Below are 23733 nucleotides of genomic sequence, written 5' to 3'. Positions count from 1 at the left end.
ACAAGTACTGAAAATATCATTAATGCTATTGGACATAAAGGGTGATTAATATGTGTGAGTATAACGATACAAGGAATACTGTACAGACCCACCCCTCTTTCGGTGTGATTACTGCCCGCTTCATTGAGGCCGAGCATGATATGCATTTATTTAATCAAAAGGCAAAATCTGGTCAAGCAGTCTGCATAGAAGTCCATCGTGCTGAGCAAGTAATTACACCTAATGGTTTCTCTAAATTTGTACCTACTACGCTGATTCAGCGCTGTGTTACATCACACGCCGAATTTGCCAATTTAGTACTAAATATGAATGGCGGCGGGATTCATATTACTCACCAAATAATGCTTGATCCAAACGCACATGTGTCGAAAATTCAAACGCCAGAAGACGCGAAGTTCGAGGGACAGGTTAAAATTAACCATAATGTTTTAAATGAATATAAAGGGAAAGCCGTTGAACTCGGCAATCGCCTAGAAACGTTGTTGAATAGCAGTGGTAAAAAGGATATTAGAAAGTCGATTACAGAATTGCGGGATTTCTGCAGTAGTATCTCCAAGTCCATGCCAGAGATGAGTGAGCAAGTTGCCAGTGAGTTTGTCCGTGTTAGTGATGCTAATCGTGAGATCGTTGAAGAAAAAACACGGGATAAATTAAAGCAATTCATTCAGCAAAATCGAATAGAATAATATTCGGAAAGCTTAATTTTTATTTATACATTCTTTGCATTTTGCATTATATTGTACTTACTATACAAATCTGGTCATTATAATGCAAAATCCCACAACCACCCAAAACGCAACTGCAGCATTTATGCACGCTCTTCTTGTACAAAAAGGCGCATATAAAGCAGGTGAAGCTGCAATTGCATCTGATACATCTTTTGCACTTCGTTATGCACGCGATATAACCAAAAAGCCCTTTCCTAAAGGTGAAGCTGCAATTGCTTTAAACGCATTTGCTTCGGTATCTTATGCGAAATATGTACTTAAAAAACGCTTCATAAAGGGTGAGGCTGCAATTAGTCAGAATGCTAAATGTGCATTAAATTATGCACGCGATGTCTTGAATGGACGTTTTGAAGCAGGTGAAGCAGCAATTTTTAGCGATGCGAAGTGCGCATCTGAATATGAGCGCTTTATTATTAAAGGCTCTTAAGCGCAGAGTAAACATTCACGACAATTACTCACTTATAAAATAGGTCTTTCAAATCGAACCCCAACAATGTTGGGGTTTTTTATTGCCATTGGTATACAAGAAGCATATTTTGCGTTAAAATAACAACATACAAACATTTACTTTTCGGCTCATATCGGAAACTTCATGATAAGCAACTTTGAAAAGCACCTTAATATTCGCCTATTGGAATCTCAGTTGAAAATGTCAGCTAACAATAGAATCCCTTTGAATCTGGTTGATTGCTTTAAACCTTCTGAACTTTGCATTTTTGAACAACAATTGAAGAAGACGAATCAAGTCGATGTGGATATTATTAATACTGAAATTCAGGGAAATAACACTCCAACGACACCGGGTGCTTATATTGGCTTATTTGGTAATTCTAATGATTGTAAGGTTAAAGAATACTCCAAGACTCAGGCCAACATTATGTCTTATGCACAAGCCTTAGATATGGTATCACCAGTTTTTGATCTGCTTTCAATTCCTAATCATGATCATCTTGCCCAGTACCTTGCTCGATACAAAGAAGTGTGCCGAGTTCATTGTAATTATGTTGACCCCAAGCTTTTGGCAGCTCTAACTAATATTAATTTTTTACCAGTTGTCTCAAAAAAAGATTCCTATACAGCAGATGATGGGTCTAAGACGTTTATTTGTTTGTTTGGTACAGACTTCCGCGTTAGCCATGAGATTAGCCAGTGTATCCAGAATGGTGAAAATTTGGTTTTGTATCTGGATTATCGCGAAGGTCAATTTTACACCGTTCCTGTTGAAGTTTTAAAAGTTCTTTTGGATATCGAGGCTGTAGTTACGCACAATACTGAGACTCTAAATAAAGCCAAGCTGTATGAACAAGACTTAAGCCATAAATTTCATTTAATTAATTGTGAAAAGAGTTAAAATTTGCTGTATTTGCTGTATTTGCTGTATTTGCTGTATTTGCTGTATTTGCTGTATTTGCTGTATTTGCTGTATTTGCTGCCTTTTTTAATATACAAAAGTGTTAAAATGAATTATATTGTTCTTATTAATTTAAAGGTTTTTATTTAATGAAATCCAAGTTATTGGTTGTTGCGGCAACAATGCTTCTTTTTGGAGGCTGTTCAAATGAAACAATTGATCAAGAGCTGTCAGAAAGCGTGATAAGAGAAGAAATATTAAATATGGATTTTCCATTTAATGGCCGAAATCTTGCCTCTTTAGATCATATTTACACCGTAGTTGTTTTAAAAAAAGATGGCACGGAAACCGACATAAGTTCTATTCTTCACCCTTTAGATAACATCCAAGATTCCTGCAAAACCGAACTTAAATACAGTGATATTGAGAATACAGCAACCTTCCCCACCAAACTTTTCGTTAGTGCGAATTATTGGATTTCCAATGCGAACAAAGTAAACGAAATTAGAAGTTGTGCTTATAGCTATTTAAAAACAACTCAACTAGATTACTTGTCATCGCAATACTTATTTGGTGATGAGAGAGTTGCAAGCAATCTGCATTATGACTTCTTAAAAAAAGCAATGTCTGATGCCGTAAAAGATGACAAAGTGACATACAGTGAGGCCTACAATATTTATTGGAACCTGGATAAAGCATTAGCACTAAATGTTAAAACAAATATAGAAGAAAATACGAAAAAAGCCAAAGAAACAACCAAGCTTGAAAGCACAGCAACTTTAGAGGCTAGTTCACAGTGACACCCAACAACACCAGTACTTTAGAAAAGACGGTTTGCTGCCCACAATGTCAAAGTAGAATGTCTTTAGGGCTTGAGGAAACAGTTTTACACCTTAAGGTGGTTAATCCAAATACAGGTGAGCTTTTGAAGCGCACCAAGAAGCGCCGCATCCACAATAGCGACACCAGGTGTTTTTTGATATGCGAGGGAGAAGATTGCGATTTTTTGGTAGATGATGAAGACCCTATGTATGAACAATATTTTTACTTATTTAAGTTGGTAAATGAGAAAGACGTAGATTCTTTTGCAAATAAGGTAAAGTAGAAACGCGCAAGATTAGATATACATCTAAAGTCATTTGCATTATAATGAACATGTTAATATATTACTTTTATAAGACTGGAATTAAGAATGAACGTATTTTTGAACTCGAATAATGGTGTAATTTCGTTAACTTTAGAGCCATTGCCAAACGCAACCCTTATCCCAGTCGAGGATGTCTTTGCCTCTGCTAAGAAAAAATACCAAGAAGTTGTTTCTGCAGAAGTTCATCAGGATTTAATATTTCACAAAGATTTGCGTATTGCCACTTTTAATGGTCTTTCACCCACTACGAAAAATGAATTTGGCGTAGAGTACTGTCAGGAGCATGAGGCTCACAACCTAGACAGCATCGAAGAAGCACGGGCTGTATGGCAGTTGGATGAGGATCTATTCCCAATACTTTCATCGGTTGATTAAAATGTATGAATTAATTGATCGTAATTTTGTTGTCATTGATTTTAAAACAACATCCTATGACGAGTCAGCAGAAGTCATTTCCGCGTCGATTATCGATCAAAATGGTGCTGTTTTATTGGACTGTTTGGTGCTGCCAGAAAAGACTGCTGTTTTTTCGCCCATACCAAACTTTCACGAAATAACTCCTAATATTGTTGATGATTTAGGAGTTCAACATTCTCATTTTATATCTCAATTAGAGCAAATTCTTTTGCACGGCGATCATGACTACGTAGTTGCCTATAATGCTGCGTTTGAAAGTCGATTCATTCCAAACCACATTATTCAAAAACAAGAATTTATTTGTGCAATGCACATTGCTCGTTCTTTTTTTAATACTCACCCGTCATACAGTGGCCTAAATAACTTTCTGAAATTAAATGGTGTTGCTGCACTATTTGATATGCAGATTGATCCTGATGAAATTCTTACATCCTTGGGTGATGCAAAAATATGCTTGAACGTTTGGAGGCGCATTCTACAGGAGTGGAAAATGAGCTAGACAACAACTCGTATATTTTAATAGGCGCACTAAGAACGCCTATGAAAAAATCAATACTTGGTAAAGTATTTGCTCTCAAACTTACAGCTAATAGCAAATGTAGGTATTGGCAGTTTCATCGCTTCCAATTCACTGTTAGTAGGACAACGACCATATTGAACCACAAAGGCGATTACCGGTTTAGCTGTCAACTGTACACGGCGAATAGTCGAGATATTGTCACCATTACCACCAACCATCACACCCCCACCCTTTAAACCAGCAACACTATAAGCCGATCCCCACTCCTTAGCAGTTCGGTGGTAAATCTCCTGAAAAACACCCAAGCTAGTATTTCCTTCGAAATATGCCAAATCGCTTGGTCGATTTAAATCTAATGGATAGAAGTAAGTGAAACTTGTAGCGCTACCTCCAACATCCATGCCAATACCTCACGAAGATATTCTAACCTCAATCAACAGCAGGACATGATGTATTTAATTGAAGCTTAGATATATCAACAGTGTGACACGACATTCCTACACCCATCACCTCCGTTGAATATTTCTCATCCCTTGTAGCAGGACACCTACCGTTTTTCATAATAAACGAGAACACTCTTTGTGCTGCAGGTACTAACAAATTGCGATTGTTTGCTTCGCCTTGGAGATAGAAACTAACACCATTTCTCCTATTTCCATTATAAACATCACATGAATATACACCCCAATCAATGCAGATCGCTTGGGCTTGATACTTCACGCAATCTTCTACTGTAGGGGGAGGTGGTTGACCACCATCAATATTAATACTGTTGCTTGCTGAGGTACTCACTGTTCATTTCTCCGATATATCTCCTATCTAAATGAAGTACAATCACAGTAATGTATTACTATCTATCACCACGAACAAAAACAGTGATTCTTAGTTTCTCGATTCCATTAATGTACAAAATAATGTAGCCTTGTCTATTAGCTATAGTTCTTTGGAACGCCTCATCCATTCTCCATGTAACAAGAGCAGAAGACGCAGCTTGGTTAAACACAATACTATTTGTACCATTAACCACTGCTTGGCTAGGCAATTGATATATCGTGGCTTTATCTACATTACCATTAGAGTTGAGATAATCGCCGGATGGAACACCCCAACTAATAATATCATTTCGCTTAACAGCGAGTAAGGAGAAACTAATATATATCCAATCATTAGCTCCGATGTTATCGAATGTAGCAACGTAGTTATCGTTAGCACCTCCTGGTGAATTCCTAACACTATAACCACTTACACTAGCAGTAGATGGGTATACGCTAACATCATTATTTGGATTGGTTGGCGTAGTTGGATTCGTTGGATCAGTCGGATTCGTAGGATTAGGAGGGGTAGTTGGTGTGGTTGGCGTAGTTGGGGTGGTTGGGTTTGTCGGATTGGTTGGTGTAGTTGGATTGGTTGGTGTAGTTGGATTGGTTGGGGTTGTCTCTGGAACAAGCTGCACGACAGTAGTTGTAGGTGTTGTTACTGGTGTGTCGCCATTAATTGTCGATTTCATCCCCTCAAGCAGTGTAACCAGTGATTTCGGCATGTAGCGATTATCTACCGTGGTTAACGCGGATTTCGATAAGGCACCATTGTTAAACAAGTCGGCTACAATGGTTTTGCCGGAAATAAAACGGTGTGCATCGGCCTTTAATGTGTAGGTGTAAATGCACCCTGTTTTTTGTAATACTTGATTATCAATCAAAGCTGTTTTTGAGGCGGTTCCAGAGACAACAAGATTTCCGTACTTACCTGATAGTGTTTCAGTGGTTCCAACTTCTGTACACTTTCCAATTTTGATAATATTTTGCAAAGTCTTTGATTTTACAGTATCCATAAGCACAACGGATTCTGCCGCTTGTTGGCGTGCAATATACATATTGTACCCAGGGATCGAAATTGATGCTAATACAGAGAGCACAGCAACAGATACAGCCATCTCGGTTAACGTGAATCCCTTTTGTTGAGTTACCTCCATACAAACACCTCTTATTATTACAGTTTTACTGGGTATATTTTAACTTATAATACAAGTTTTATTTCTGGTGTGAAATAACTGGTTTATTCCAGAATATAAGTTATACCCAGGCAATGCGATCACTGCTAATATAGAGATAACAGCACAAGAAACTGCCATTTCAGGCAACGTAAAACCCTTGTTTTGATTCCCCATTAAAGCACCAATCTAAAATTTTCAATATGAATTAACGCCAATATTTTACTACATACTTCAATATTTATTCTAAAAAGCGCAATAACTCGTATATCGCCCTACTTACTCTAAAAATAAATGCAATTAATAGATATCAGAGGGATGATGAAATGGATTTCTTATATATTTCAATGCTTTGTCGTGACAATTGTGAGCGGCACACTTAAAAAAACTTGAGTTATTTTTATACAATATGATATAATTGCGTTATAAGTTCCATATACTTGAGTGGTTAATTATGTTGAAAATTAAATATGATCTAAGCTTTCGTGGAATATACTCTCACCAAGAAGTTGTATTAATTGACTCCTTACAATCACAGCTCATGGTTGCCTTAATCTTGATGCAAAAATTAGATAATCAATCAGTCCAACTGCAGAGTGACTGCATTTCATCATACTTAAAAACATATCCAAGTATCTGCAATCATGAAATTGCCTTTAAGAATATATCAGTTGAAAAAGTTGGTTTAAATCAAGAAGACGTTAGCCTATTGCAGAGCTACGGCGTTATTGTCATGAATGAGCAGGTCTTGATGGAATGGTTTAAGCACAAGCTGCACGGCGTATTAACATGTAGTGAGTTTCAAGGCCGGGTAATGAGTGAATCTGTGGTGAAGCATGCACTTGCAGGTTTGATGGACTTCAACAAATCACTACCAAGTGAAATTACTAGAGTTGCCCTTGATCTTATAGATGAAGTTACGTCTTCCCAATCTTTAGAGTCAGCTTAAAGCCACTGGGTTGGCAATATTAACTATAACGAACAAGGGGGTTCCCCTGTCATTAATCTGCGCATACGACTTTAAAACAAAGCATACCTTTCAGAGAAAGGATTTTGAAAATCTCGCCGTGAATAACTAAAATAATCTCCGTTATATAATATACATTACTGCGCAAATGCGTTATAATTTACACAATAACCAAGAATGTATTAAATTGGAGTATCCAAAATGGCACACGTTGACTCAGAACGAAAAGCACGCTTGACCAATAAAATCAATGAAGCCATGAGCGAATTGGGTGTAAGGCTTAAATTTGATGCAAAGGTATTATGCAAAAAAACCACATTGAAAATCGAGGTATTTGGCTGCACAGAAAACCTTGTTGAAAACTACATTGAAACCGCCAAAGCCAAGCTGAATGAAGCAATCGAGCTTGAGTGTGATTCTGCAGATACCTATCAACAGCGTATTGATCGAGCTTTAAACCTCAGTGAATTTAACCCCTTATTTTTGAACCTCAATAACATTAGCGATTACTTTACTGGTCAGGCACTTGAGATCGTTCAAGGTGCTAAGGATGCGTTGCGCTCTGAATACTACACATCAGGCGACACCCATTCGACTTATGACATTGCATATGCTTACGCATTAGAGATCGGTGGAACCCGCAAAGGCTTCTCACTGCTCAAATAAAACCGACTCAGGAAATATATGAATGAACAGATTAAATAACACTTTGAATTTTTCTGCTTTTTTTCAAAAGTACCATATCGTATTAGCCAATACAGGAGGTGCAAGCTTTCTCCAATTTAATTTAGGGGCAATGCTGAATTGTAAATTTGGAAGCGGGACGTATGATTTACTTTTAACAGCAAGCCAACAAAACAACCTTAAAAAAGATGACCCTACCTATTGGCTTTGCGGTATGGACGATGAAACCATCATCTTACCTGATGCCCAAGTGGAAAAGCATCCATCAGGTGTTGGGTTTTCAGTAGTAGATTTTAAAGGCAACACCTTACACCTGCTAGGCTATAAGCGCCAAGAGGTCTTTTTAATTGATGTTATGGAAGATATTCCAGATGAGTTCTATATAGACAACGATTCTGATGGCGAACTTGATTTTTCCAAAATCGCTCTTCTGCTCTCAACAGACTACAAACAAGGGAAAAAACTCCCCGCCTGTGTTGATGTGCAAACAACCAGTCAGCTTTACCACGGTATCAATCATGCTGAGATTTCTACAGATCATACCTACATTGTTCCTCTTCTGGATTAAGCCCAATTTAATGGAGGATTACAAGCCTTTGCTTGTCGTCCTTCGTCAGTGATCAACGCATACGACTTAAAAGCAAAAGCATACCTTTCAGAGAAAGGATTTCGAAAATCTCGCCGTGAATAATTTGAATAAAGTGCATTATATAATATACAAAACAATGTAAATGCGTTATAATTATCTCATACAAACAAAGGGCGAAATAGCCCATATCGGAGTTATGATCATGGCGAATAAAGAATTTTTCTCAAACATTGGTGCATTAGTAGCTGTCATTGGTTCTGATACCGCAATTCTAAGTGGTCATCTCGTTGCTGAGCGTAGTGGTGATTTTGTGGTGGCAACTCCAAAATACCGCGATGATGAGCTGCAAGCGCAACTCAAGTACCAAGCATCTTTCAGTCCTGAAAAAACGAAAGAATTACTGCTGAAAGGTTGGGTTTTAGCCGAACTTGTAACCGTGTTTTTAGACGATCAATTGTTCGAATACAAACATTTTTATAAAAATGACTGTTATTACGAGGTTAAGCACTCACCAAAGGCTACCCCTAAGATTTATAGCCCAGTAAAGTGCTTTAATCCTGAATTTAATTTAGCTGTCGGTTTTTTTGGTTGTTCTGAAAACGAGTTGCCTGAATTAGACAAAATTATCATCACTTCCATCGGCAATGAAAACTTTTATTACCATTGGAATGGTATGCCATTCGTTTCAAAGAAATACATGATCCAGAACCAAGAGGATTTAAAATTGGGTGTAGCCCGCATTGCATCAAATTATGATGGTCAGCACGTCATCCACGATAAAAAAGACCAAATCGTAAATTTAGAAAAATGGTTTGAACAGTACTGCCAAGAAACAGCTCAGGCAGCATAATTTGCGCAAAACAAAAGTGGCACGTCATCCGAGGTGTCACTTTTGTTCTTAAAACCAAGTTTGATCCACGCATACGACTTTAAAAGCAAAGGCTTACCTTTCAGAGAAAGGATCTCGAAAACCCCGCCGTGTATAACTCAAATAATCTGCATTATATAATATACATTTATGCGCAAATGCGTTATAATTTAACCATACAAACAAAGTGCAATATGTCCTAAATCGGAGAGAAAAATGATTGAGTTATTTAAGTTAACTGGTCTAAGTGACCTAACACTTGAATTAAGCGAATTTCAGGTGGAGCACTGTACAACTGGTGCTATGTTTAACATCACTTATGGTTTTATTGACGATGCCAAAACTCGCAGCGAGCGATGCATTATCAATTTAGTGCATGCTGATACCTTTATTGCCACCAATGCAAGTCTCAGCGAGAGTGACGCTATCCTGATTGCAGAAGCCGCTTATTTCTTACGCAGCTCTAATAACACCGATAATGACGAAAATGGCATGCCGTACTCAGGTAAACGTCTAAATGAAATAACTATTGGCTTTAAGCATACCGAAACTGGACTTCTTGAAATCGGGTATGACTTCTAACATAGCCATGATTGAAAAAACCGCGCTTATGTGCGGTTTTTTATGCCTTTCGCCCTATCACGGCGAAGGAGTTTAATTTTAATCATTGCATTTATATAATATACCTTCAATGGTAAATGCATTATAATGAACACATACAAACAAAGCAAAATAACTTAGCGGAGAACCATATGTCTAAAGTTACCCACCTTAAAGCAACAAAAAACACCCCTTATGGGGTGTTTTTAAATTCTAAACCAAAAAAATTATCAATGCGTTTACAATAAAAAAAGCAATTAATAGCGGCAACAAAGCGACAGCACCCGCAGGATGATATTTCCGTGGGTTTCGATAAACCCTAATCAAATGCGCAACCATACAAGTAACACCTGTAGCCGCAGCAAAGGCTACAAGTAGCATCCCAATTATAAGCACAGTTGCAAGGTTGTCAGACTTAACAACCTGAACGAATAAAGTTATCGTCCCATAAAAAGCAAACAAGAAGCTCAAGATCACGGCCAGAATACAAAGTATCGCCGAGTAGAATACATGTGGGTTTCGATCTGGTCTTACAAGCATAAATAATCCTCAGTTATAAGAATTTGTTTGGTATTGATTTATAAAAAAATGACCACTGATAGATTCTATCAATGGTCAGCTTATTAGTTATAAATAAGTGGTTTTTTAAATCGATTTAAGCTTCTCGTAACAAGCATCCACCATCCAAACTTCAAAGATACAATCGTGCAAGCTATTATGCTTTTGAGCGACCCGTGGAGAAGAATGCTCAAGGGTATTCAAAACATGCTGTGTTTTCTCACGCGCTACTTCTTGCGCTTGCTTGTACTGCTCTTTAGTGAATAACGCCATCGCAATTGAGCGCAAACACATTTCTTTATGAAAATTCCATTTGGTTTTCAGCTCCTCCTTCCCTTCTGCCGCATTAAGATTCACATCATGGATAAGGCTTTGAAGGATTGGAAAATCAAAATTTGATCCATTCGCGTAAATACCAAATTCAGTTTCTTTTTCAGTAAAGTCATGAACAAAATTAAGGAATTTAGAAAGTGTTTGATGATTCGAAAAGCAACTTGGCTCCATAATGACCAAATTATTTTCTTCACGCCACTTCATGGTTTCTGGATCAAGATGACCTGTTTGACTATTCACATCAAAGAACACCTGAATATGATCAACTACCTGCTTGGTGCGGTGGTCGAAAATCAAAGCAGCAAAGTCTGTCACTCTTGCATTTGGGCGTAGTGAAGTTGTTTCAGCATCCATGATAATTGAGTATGGATAAAGCATTATAAAGTCTCTATGGTTATTTATGTATATTGTATAGTTATTTGTTCAAATGAAATACAGGCTTTGCCACACCCAACGACATATATTGTCGTAACTACGCATACTTCTTAATACATCAATCATTGTGCCGTCTTGTCTTAATCTTCGCATACGACTCAAGAGCAACAGTCTGCCTTTCAGAGAAAGGATTTCGAAAAATCCCGCCGTGAATAACTCAAGTAATCTGCATTATATAATATACATTAAAGAATAAATGCGTTATAATTTACTTATACAAATAAGGGTTTAAAACCTCACCAGGAGATGAAGATGTCAAACATTTGCGACAACCGTATTTGCATGAGCGCAAAGGCGTTGTATTTATTTTTGCAGGAATATTGGTCGCCAGAAGGTCATGGTTGTTTTGAATTGGGGCGCTTCAAAGAAGATTCAGGCTTCGAGTCAATTGGAGCAAAGCATTTAAGCGAATTTAACTATTCAGCAGATGAGCTGAATATATTAATGGCGAATCCTGAAAACCATGAAAAAGATGTCCACCTGACATTTGTGACCCACGGTCAATCACTCGCTGCGCATGCATTGGCATTTATTGCAAAACGTTATGGTTCCTATATTGAGTATATCTATGCTGATACGAGCATGGAGAATTCGGGTCAGTATATTTTCAATGCCGATGGATCAATGGTTTCACACCACCCTATTCCTTTGTATGACGCCTTGGTCAATGAGCTTGGATTTGATGAGGATTATGTCCTTGAATTGGGTGTGCTAGATACTTGTGACTATGTGAATACAGTTGCATATACCTTGGGTCGGTTAACGATCACAAAGAGTTTTCTTCTCATTGGAGTGCCTTCAAGCATGTCATTGGAACATGTGCAAATGGTGGGTCATATTGCTTATGAAGCTAATCAGCGGAATCTAAAAGATGTTGGCATTGACTTCTTTATGTCAATTTTTGATCAGTGTGAACCAAGTAACGAGGTGAGTTCCCCTGTTAAAATTGAGAAGAATGGCGTTAAACGTATTCCTTATATTGAATCAATAAATATTCAGAAGTCGCATGATGCAATTGGTTTCAATGTGTTTTCTTACGCTGAAACTATTGATCTGATGACTGATTTAATAACACACGATGTAGAAGAGAATTGTTCAGGAGATATACAAGAGGTTGTAGATCAAATTAACGCAAATGCAGCGCCCTTGTTAAAAATGGTTTTGCTTTATGTCATTGAAACTATGATGGCTGTGCAGGAATAAATTTTAAGGCTATTAACTGGATCACATCTAAAACCATGAACCCGTAGAAAAACGGGTTTGTGTGTTATAGCAGCAACGAATAACACTTAATCTGCGCATACGACCTTAAGAGCAAAAGCTTACCTTTCAGAGAAAGGATTCAGAAAAATCCGCCGTGAATAACTCAAATAATATGCATTGTATAATATACATTTCCGCATAAAAGCGTTATAATTTACTTATACAAACAAGGGCAAGATAGCCCATATCGGAGATGGAAATGGCTTTTATCGTAAAGTTTGACCACCAAGGTTCACCAGTATGCTTCTTAAGCAATGAGCAAACCGAAACACTTGCTATACTTCTTGCCCTCTCCTCACTTTTCTTTAGTTTGGGTGATGACCATTCTCGCGCACAAAAAGCGCTAGACAAGGTTTCTTTAATGGACTTAGAGCAATTGAAACAGTTTAAGTTTAGTAAAGCCTTTTATCACCATAGATCTGTTCTGGCGTTCAGCTCAATTCGAGAAATCACCCAAGAGCAGTACAACGTTTTTTATGAATTTCGTGAAGACCTCTCACTAAATATGTGATCTTTATATTAACTACACCTCATGGTGAGGTGTAGCTTTACCTTTGGGTATTCGTGTATGGGTAAGAAAGTTGAAGTACAGCCAGTTAAAATTGGAGTTGACACAACCGTTCAAGTGCGACTAACAGAATTTGGTTGGTCTTTATATGAGGATTATTTATCAACACACAAGCGCCCTAAAACTGTGAATGGTTATCTAACAATGCCATTGGCTACATTGATGAATATCTTTGGCACACAATTAAGTACCCTACCGTATGATGAACGATTTTCCGTTTTTGTAGACAATGAGATTATCTACAATATGCCTAATCTATTGGTGAGCAGATTAGCAGAACAAGTTGAAAGCGCTTATCACGCTAATCAGCAAAAAAATCTTGAGAAGTGGGCTAAGAGAATGCGTAGTTTCAAAGCGGGCGATAAAGTATCAACAACAGTAGGCGGCAATACGGATGTGGTATGCACCTATGTTGGCTTAATCTCTCATTTAGGTAGCGAAGCCCACGAAATCAAATGTGAAAATGGTCGCACACGTATCATAGATTTCTTTGAGTTGGACTATGCCAACCAACCTTAAGATTGCTTTTTAACTAACTGTGCGAAATTCCCCATCTATAATCTTCGATTTAGGTGGGGATGGATAGCACGACTTTTCGTTTCAGAGAAAGGATTTAGAAAAATCCCGCCGTGAATTATTTAAATAATATGCATTATATAATATACATTGCTGCATAAATGCGTTATAATAAACACATACAAACAAAAGAGCCGTAAATGGCTAGAATTGGAGATTAAAATGGATTCAACCATCAACTTTGCAGAGATTGCCGCTTTAGTGCCGAGCCAAATTACACTTGCCTTAAAGTATGTGCCAGAAGAATACCTTGATCAACTTGCGGATCAACTTGATTGGCCTTTGGTTTCAGAACACAAGCCATTTTCCGAAGCTTTTTTAGAAAAACACGTTTCACGCATTGACTGGAAAACGGCCTCACATTGTCAAAAGCTCAGTGAAGATTTCATACGCAAACATAAAGATATACTGTCTTGGAAGTTTGTGGCGTGTGACCAAGATTTAAGTTACGACTTTATGTTTGAACATGCTGAGTTGATTCACTGGGATACTTACATCGAGCATAAGCCAATTGCTGATTTAGATGCATTCATGGCGCGGTTCAAAGACCATCTGCACTGGTGGGAGCTTTGCTATCACTACGCTCTCAATGAAAAACAACTTGAACAATATGAGGAATACATCGAGTGGGAAGCATTATGCTCGAATCCGAACTTTATTCTTCCAGAAGAGTTGTTGGTGAAATATCTGGATAAATTGGATTTAGTTGAGATGGATGAACACAACCCCCTCTCCGCTGAGTTCAAAAACCAATACGCAGAACATTTCAACTGACAAGCTACTTAAAGGTATTTAGACATGGCGTTAACACCCGCCCAAACAGAAGAAGTTTTAGATTTCATTGATAATATGGGTGATTTGATTGAATTAGTGAAAAAAATGGATCGCGGCAGCGGCTTCATTAATAACTTTCAACAAGCAATTGAACTCGCGGATAAAACCAACATCCATAAAGTCAGAAATATAGTGTTAAGTAACAAATAAATCTCGAAATTCCGCTGAATATCGCATAAGGGAGGCTTATGCGATATAAAAGCCACAATTACAAATTGAATATATCCAGGATAATGATCATGACCGCAATCAAGCAACGTATTCAGCAGCTCTCAGCATTATTGAGTAAGCACAATCATCTTTACTATGTCATGGACAATCCTATTATCGAAGATGCTGAATATGATCAGTTATTCCAAGAACTTAAAGCACTTGAACAAGCTCACCCAGATTTAATCTCACCCGATTCACCCACTCAAAAAGTAGGCGGTGAACCAATTGCATTATTCCAATCTATCCCACACGCCGTCCCTATGCTGTCACTCGGAAATATTTTTAATTTTGATGATCTGGCGGCATTCGAAAAACGCATTAAAGACAACATGCCACATGCTTCCTTTGAATACGATTTAGAGCTGAAATTAGATGGTTTAGCGTGTTCGCTTTGGTATGAGCAAGGTCGCTTCGTACGCGCCGTGACGCGGGGTGATGGCGAAGTTGGTGAAGACATTACCCATAACGTTCGCACGATCAAAAACGTACCTATGACGATTGCTGATGTGCATGGGAATGCACCTGAACTATTAGAAGTACGTGGTGAAGTTTTAATGCCAAAAGCGGGCTTTAATAAGGTCAATATGCAACTTGAAAAAGAAGGCAAAAAAACCTTTGTAAACTCACGTAATGCTGCGGCAGGCAGCTTACGCCAAAAAGACCCTAAAATGGCTTCTAAACGACCTCTGGCTTTTTACGCATACAGTATTAACCAATGCATCCCGCACCATGAAAAACAAACCATTTCCGAAGCATTGAAATGGGTTACAAGTTTAGGTTTTGAAATTGGCGAAAAGCAATGGATCGCTAAAAGCATTGAAGAAATTCAGCAAATCTACCTTAAGTTGATTGAAGACCGCCCTCACCTTGATGTTGACATTGATGGCTTAGTCATCAAGGTAAATGATTATGCACACCAAGAAGAACTTGGCTTCCTGAGTCGAGAACCACGTTGGGCTGTGGCTTACAAATTCCCTGCCCAAGCTGCGCTGACCGTACTCGAAGGGGTGACTTGGGGCGTGGGTCGCACTGGGGTACTCACACCAGTAGGCCACTTAAAGCCCGTCTTTGTTGGTGGAGTAAATGTAAGTAATGTGACTTTGCACAACCTTGGTGAAATTGAACGTCTTGGCCTAACTATTGGTGACACAATTAGTATCGTGCGCTCAGCCGATGTGATCCCCAAAGTGCAATTTGTGGTGCCTGAGCTGCGCCCTGATAACTATAGTATAATTGATGTGCCAGGCCATTGTCCAGAATGCGGCAGTGAGGTAAAACGGCTCGAAAATGAAGCCCTGTTACGCTGTACAGGCGGCTACACTTGTAGCGCTCAGGTCGCAGAAGCTATCAAGCATTTTGTTTCACGCCGTGCGATGGATATAGATAGCTTGGGTGACAAAAATGTAGAGCTACTTTTAGACCAAAACCTAATTTCGGATATCTCAGATATCTACCAACTTGAGCAAAACAAAGCCCAGTTGCTTTCACTTGATCGCATGGGAGAAAAGTCAGTCAATAAATTACTTGATGCAATTCAGCACAGTAAAAAGACTCAGCTAAACCGCTTCATTTACGGCATCGGCATCCCGAATGTAGGTGAAAATACATCAAAATTGCTTGTCCGTCAGTTTAAGACCCTGGATAAGATCATGGCGGCTACAGTTGATGAGCTAACGGTGATTGAGGATGTAGGCGCAGTTACCGCAGAATCAATTTACACGTTCTTTAAATCTCCACGGAACCTAGAAATCGTGAACAAATTGCTTGCGTCTGGTGTTCATTGGGATGAAGTGGTTGAGTCCAGTTATAAGCCGCTAGAAGGCCAAATTTGGGTAATTACAGGCTCTATGCAAGACTTAAGCCGCGAAGATGCGACTGAATGCCTGCAAGCTCTTGGGGCGAAAGTCAGTGGTAGCGTTTCAGCTAAAACGACATGCCTACTGGCGGGTGAGAAGGCGGGAAGCAAGTTGGCAAAAGCTGAGCAACACGGCGTAAAGGTGATGAGCGAAGGTGAATTTAAAATAATGATTGATAATCTTACAGAGGCTACTAGTGATGCTGTAGCTTAAGACAGGTACTCAAAAAAAACTGCAATCTAATTGCAGTTTTTTTTGGCCTGAAAAAGCCTTGAGCTATTGACGGTGATCGAGTTGATGAATCCTTGCATACGCCCTTAAGAGCAAAAGTGTGCCTTTCAGGGAAAGGATGTCGAAATACCCCCTGAAATTGCCTAATTAATACTTCCTTCTTAGCTGTGTGCTAATCTATCCGAACTGCTTAAGGCGTTGAAAAGGTGTATTTTTGATGAAGTATCAAGGTGTGGATTATGATGATTTAAAATTGGTGAGAGTGGTTAAATCACTTGAAAACTCAGAAATCAATGGTGATCAATTGCTGCTACATAAAGCACCCAATAATCAATCAGCATCCCTACGTAATACGCTTCATTTCACGCTTAATACAGTCGTCCAAGATCATGCCTATGGAACGTTTAGTGACTCCAAATATGCGGTTATAGCTGATCTTAAAGAGACTGCCAATCAAAACAAAATTGTCGGCTTAAATGAAGTCGATACATTTTTTTGGCAAAATGAGAACGGCACATCCCTTAACAAGCCTACCCTATTCATTCCAGATAACGATCAATCAAACATTGATAGATTTTCAGCTTTTAACACTGTGGTATACAAGAGCGATGAGGATGAAAAACAAAACTTCATCAATTTAACCCAGGCCGTAAAAGAAAACTTTCAAGCAAATAATCTTCCGTTCCACACTCCAAGCAACTGGGGATGGAGCGGCAAACCGTCACCAAGCACTCAGGATTTTGAAGCATTAGAACAACACTTAGGCGCAGCAGGCCTGGTAGATCGCCATGACGGTTCCGTATTCTCAACTATGGAAAGCTTGAAATCACGTGTTCAGATTTTAGCAGAAGACTTAAGCTCGGTTAAGGATCAGCAGAGTTTGACCGAACTGCAGGTCGGCCATGAATCAGAAACCATTTCTGCAATATATAACACGCAGATGGATGCCATTGCTCATGATCATGAACTTACCGACTACTTTACCAAGCATTTAGGCGCTCATATCGACAAACTTAATAAGCTTCATCAAGAGCAGATTAATTTGCTATTCCCAGAACCACAAAATGATTCTGTAGTTCAACCTCCCCCGATCCCCCAAGATGAAGCATTATCGAATACAAACATATCTGTGAGCGAAGCTATTAGATTACTTAAAGAAAAGGAAGCAGCCCCAACCCATATGCCACCACCTTTACCTCAAAGCGCTCAACCCTATACTTCTGTAGTTCAGCCTCCCCCGATCCCCCAGGATCAAGCTTTTTCGAATACGAACATATCTGTGGACGAGGCTATTAGATTACTTAAAGAAAAGGAAGTAGCCCCAACCCATATGCCACCACCTTTACCTCAAAGCGCTCAACCCTATACTTCTGCAGTTCAGCCTCCCCCGATCCCCCAGGATCAAGCTTTTTCGAATACGAACATATCTGTGGACGAGGCTATTAGATTACTTAAAGAAAAGGAAGTAGCCCCGCCACCCTTACCTCAAAGCACTCAATCAACTCTCGATACACACTTAGAAAAATTTGCCAAGCACTCAAAGTCGGACGAGCTGCAATTCAAATCTGCACTCACAGGGATTTATAGTGACTCAGAGTTTCAAAGGATTAAGCAATATGACCTTGATTCTAATAAGTCCATGATGTCTGCAATGGCAAAATTAAGCAGTGTTTTAGATATTCCAACAAATGGAATAGATTCTCCTTTTGTATTATTACAAAAGATAAACCAAGACCCGAATGCAAAAGAGAAAATTAAACAGGAATTTCTGAAAGATTCAGAATTAAAAGTCGGGTTTGAACAAGACCTCACAAAAAGTTTAAAGGATGCAAATTTATACCAGACGAATTTAGCGCTATATACTCAAGATGTTGTCGCCATAGTTGAACAATACACATCTCAAGATATAAATGATAATTCCATTAAGTCCCAATACAAAGAAATATTGAATGACCTAAATACTGCTTTTGGTGCAATTGGTAATGATAATTCACTGAAATTACAGCAAACAAATTTACTTTTAAATGATGTACATGATTTAACTAAAGAAGAAAATTTACTAAGCGCAGGTGGCTTAACCATCAATAAACCACGATCTGTAAGCCCAGGTACAATGGTGGAAGCAATTTCTAAAGCGCAAGATATGACTCTTAATCATATTCGTAATTTCAATGCATCTCCCTCAATTCAAAAAGATGCTACTTCATCTAAATTTAATGATTTAAAATTAAATTAATCTCTTTAAAATGCGCCGTGGTTTATGTTTATTAAAATATGCGAAGTTGTATAGTATTTATAAAAAACTTTTTATTTTTTATAAAAGTCTATAGAATGAATTCGTCTCGTAGATGTAGTCGTGGATTCGAAATGTTTCTGGTCTAATCTAAGTGTTATTAAATAAATTCAGCAGTATAATTGCTGATAACGGAGTTAATGTAATGCCAGATATTAGTGATCTATCTGTAGAAGAATTAAAGCGCCTACAAATCGAAGCAGCAGCTTTAATTGAATCAAAAAAAGAACAAGAAATTGAAGATGCTTATACCGAAATCAATGCAATTGCAGAGCGAGTAGGTTTAACCATTGATCAAATTTTAGAAGTTGGTGCAACTAAGCGTAAAAAAAGCGTACGTAAAGCTGTAGAGCCGCGATACCGCAACAAAACTAATGCCGCAGAGACGTGGACTGGGCGTGGCAAGCAACCGCGTTGGTTAGTTGCTGAATTAGAAAAAGGCGCGAAGCTTGAAGATTTCCTGATTTAAAAAAACCTGATTACCTTTCGCGTAATGAGCTAAAACCAAGCATCAATTGCTTGGTTTTTTTATGTGTGTATCGGTATTTAAGGGCGATCCCAAGGAATTAATCCACGCATACGACTTTAAAAGCAAAAAACCAACCTTTCAGAGAAAGGATAATCAAAAATACCGCCGTGAATAACTAAAATAATATGCATTATATAATATACATTAAAGGATAAATGCGTTATAATTTACTTATACAAACAAGGGTAATAAACCCTAATCGGAGTATTTTATGAATAATAGCCCTTTACTTGTTGAGCTAAATCAATCGATTGACAATCGAGAATCTACAGTTAAATGCGTACTAAGCAACGCCCCAGGCAACATTGATGACCCACACAACCATTTATTTATTCAAATGCTTGCATTATTACAAATAGCACAGGTTGAATTGGATTTTATTGGTGAACATGATTACGAAGTATTTACAGATGTAATTAAGTTTGCTCATGGCAATTTATTTATTAGCTTTGATAAATATGAAAACACGATTGGATATGATGTTTTTCTGATCAATGAAATCAGTGAAGACGAGGCATTATCTTTTGAGCAATTGAGGTCTGTTATTAGTGATGTCATCATCTATTTCGATGCTGAAAAACTCCTGTTAAATTTATTTAATATGATAAAAGAACATCGAGATGATCTAGAGGTGATGCAAACAATTAAAACTTCTACTTTCTACTTGAATAGCAAACCATTTAAATGCTTTATTGATATGGCAATAGAATCACCTATCTGGGATGAATCTAAAACAAAAGAATTATATCTAGCTTGTGCCTAAATTTGGAAATAAAAAAACCGCGCCTTCGCGCGGTTTTTTTTGGTTGGTTGTTGGCTTGAGATTATCACGGCGATCATGGCAATTAATCAACGCATGCGACTTAAAAGCAAAAGCTTACCTTTCAGAGAAAGGATTCTAAAAAATACCGCCGTGAATATCTAAAATAATATGCATTATATAATATACATTGCTAAATAAGTGCGTTATAATTTACCTATACAAACAAAGGGCAAGATAGCCCAGTCGGAGAGTCATATGCATATACTGGACATTTTCTTACCACTATCACTGGCGCAGACCAAAATTGTGGAAAGCTCAAAAAATATTTCCAATTCACTTGGCGAAAATACACAAAAAACTGAATTGCGAATCGCGTCCCTGCTGCTAAATAATAAAAATGAGTCGGCCTTTAATCAGACTCGTAGTTTTAATTTGCTTGTAAAAAAGTTTATACCCAACTTATTTGCAGACGCTAAAGAGTTAACTGAAACAGCACGCATTACCAAAAGTGAAAATGCTAGAAATGGTAAGCACTTTTACTATTTGAGTTTTTCTAGTCTGCCAGATTACGCACCTGATCCTTGGCATGGCGCAATAAGCAAAGCGGATGTATTGCGCGAGGCCATTATCCAGTGCTGCCGCTAAGTGGGTAAGCTTCATCCTAGGGCATCATTTACAATTCTTTTGCCCTAGGTACACGCCTGTTCTGGCGGGGAATAAATTATCTATATTATATGATATACATTTCTGCATAAATGCGTTATAATTTACACATATTAAAGTTAAGAAATTTAGAACGGTGATCCCTTATGAAAATTGATGAAGTCGTGGCCTATTATCCTGTATCTATGCAAGAATCAGTACGAAAAGAAATTGCTGAATGCGATATTGGCAGTGTGATTTTTAAGGCTATTGGTGGCACGTTGGAAGTGCTAAATAGTGAGCCGATTGCTCGCCTACTAGTACCCTCAATCTTGTCGTTTGGTGTCAAGTCGCAGGTTGCAGTTGTTAACACGGCCTTGGTTGCTCACGAAGTATTGGATGCAAATCCAGTTGAGAACCTTAGTGCGGAAGTGTTATCAAAAATTGCCTCATTGGGTGAGCCGCTTGCTCAGCGCATCCTTGAGCAAGTTTTGGCGACAGATTACAAAGGTGCTTTTAGACCTCAAGTATTATTAGATCTAACCAAACACCATTCTTGCGCATTGGAGTTATACGGTAATTCTAAGGGGTTTAATGATGAGATTGTTTTGGCGGGCTGTATGAGATGGAATGATATTGCCCAAAAGGAAATGCTCACAGATACTTTTACCCTCCTTAAAGTTGCTGCAGCACACTTTCACCATGAATTTTCGGATGAAGTTGCTAAGCTTATGGTCAAAAGCTACCTGAATCACAATTTTAAAGAAATCGAAGACCAATCCTATAAATATTCAAATTTCTTTAATCAGGTTTTACCTCACGTGAAAGACAAAAGCATTTTGCATGAGCTTATCGAGAAGTCAGCTTGTACCAAGCCGAATGCGCTTAAATATTTGCGCTTAATTGCAAAAAATGATCCCTTGGGTGTAACAAAGCATATGCAAACCACCGAATTAACAAATACGGTACAAGAGCTGCTTAAGTGTCACATCGCACCGCAGGATGGCGGTATTCAGGCTCTATGTGAAGCCAAGTTATTATTAAGTAATCGTTCTGCAGATGTAGCACTGGTGCTAAACCATGCAGATCCTAAAACTTGTCAACAGTATTTTGAACAAAATACCGTGGACGCACACACAGCCTCACTGCTGAAAGAAAAGTTCTTAAAATTTAAGGATAAAATGAGTGGCTGTGACTTTGCACTCAAGAATCCAGGCCTGCGCTCCCTATTTATACAAAGTGCTTAGGCAGAATCACAAAGCCTTGGAGCCATGTTGTGACATGGCTCTTTATTTTTGACTCGAATTATTTAAAAAACCAGTAAGGTTTACATCTAACACGGATTCTAGAATCGCCGTGATAGCTTCCCTTTTTGTGAGGCCATGCTCTTCCATAATTTGAGTCAAATTCTCGTTGGCATTCTTTGAGATGTAGGTGCTTAGGCGAACATTGTCTGGTGAGTTCTTAATGCGCTCCCTGTGCTCTTTTTGGCGTTCCGCATTGGTCTTCGCCAAACCAAGGCTTAGTGTCTTTGTATCGCGCTTAATCTTCATTTAAACCACTTTATGTTACTGCGTAACGACACAATCATTATAACCATGCCACTGCGTTACTGCATAACAAATTTTGTAGTTTTTTAATCGCCGTTGTTGTTTTTTTGTTGTGGTGTTGGCTTTCATTTTCAGAATCGGCGCATGCGACTTTAAAAGCAAAAAAACTGGCGCTTAGAGAAATGGTGATTTTGAACTAAGAATGGAAATATCAAAAAAAGTGTGTGTTATTTATAATAATTCTAGCATTACGCAATAAAAAACAATGATTTACAAGGATATATGATATAATATATATAATCTAATGAAAGAGAAAATATCTAATTCAGAAGAGGAGTTGTGGGCTTGCCCACAGTAGCTCCAACTACCACAGGCAAGTTCCACGTTATGCAAATCGCAGAACAAGGAATTACCAATGACTTCACTGCAATCTATGAGTTCATTCTACGCCCTCATTGCATTTACTGCAATTATTTGCGTATTTGTGCTTTGTTTAGTCGTGCTGAAACGGGCGAGGTCTGCAAAAGAAACGATTGCTTCTTTTAAGATTTCGAAAATTTTAGAAATCTCAGTCCAAATTAAATCTAATGAGGATGAAGGGCAAAACTAGAATAAAGTTAACGCGCTAAAACATGTATGCCATTTAGGTGGCATACATCATAGCCTTGCAATAATTATTGGTTCCTAACTCACCCCTTGACCGAGGGATGTAATCGGTCACTCCACCCTCTTCGGAGGTTTGGTTCGCTTGATCCGCGCATGCGACCTTAAGAGCAAAAGCATACCTTTCAGAGAAAGGATTTGTAAAAAAATTAAAAGTTATCGTTATAATTTTTCATAGTAATTTTGGTAATTACGAGATTATTTTTATGAAGCATGTTTTCACACTTGAAAAAACCTTCTTGTCATCCCGCACAGAAGCCACAGCTTTGCGGGAGAAAATTGAAAAACACATCAAAGGCAAGTATTGCTCCATAACAATCAATGGGTCTAATACCGTTGGACTTTCTGAGTCTTATGCCGATGAGGTGTTTGGTAAGTTAGCAAAAAAACTAGGTAAAAAGCGGTTTTTTGAGGTGTTTTCTTTTGTTGGTTTTAGTGAGCTTGATCTTGGGGTTATTGCTACAGCGCTACAAAAGCGGTTACGTTGATTTTAAATATTTTAAATATTTTTAATATATTAGATATACAAATATTTATAAATGCATTATAATTAACACATACAAAT

The sequence above is a fragment of the Ostrinia furnacalis genome, unplaced genomic scaffold, assembly GCF_004193835.3.
Source record: "Ostrinia furnacalis isolate ACB-3 unplaced genomic scaffold, ASM419383v2 OfSCF3086, whole genome shotgun sequence".
Classification (NCBI taxonomy): Eukaryota; Metazoa; Arthropoda; class Insecta; order Lepidoptera; family Crambidae; genus Ostrinia; species Ostrinia furnacalis.
Note: the sequence above shows the minus strand (reverse complement) of the source record.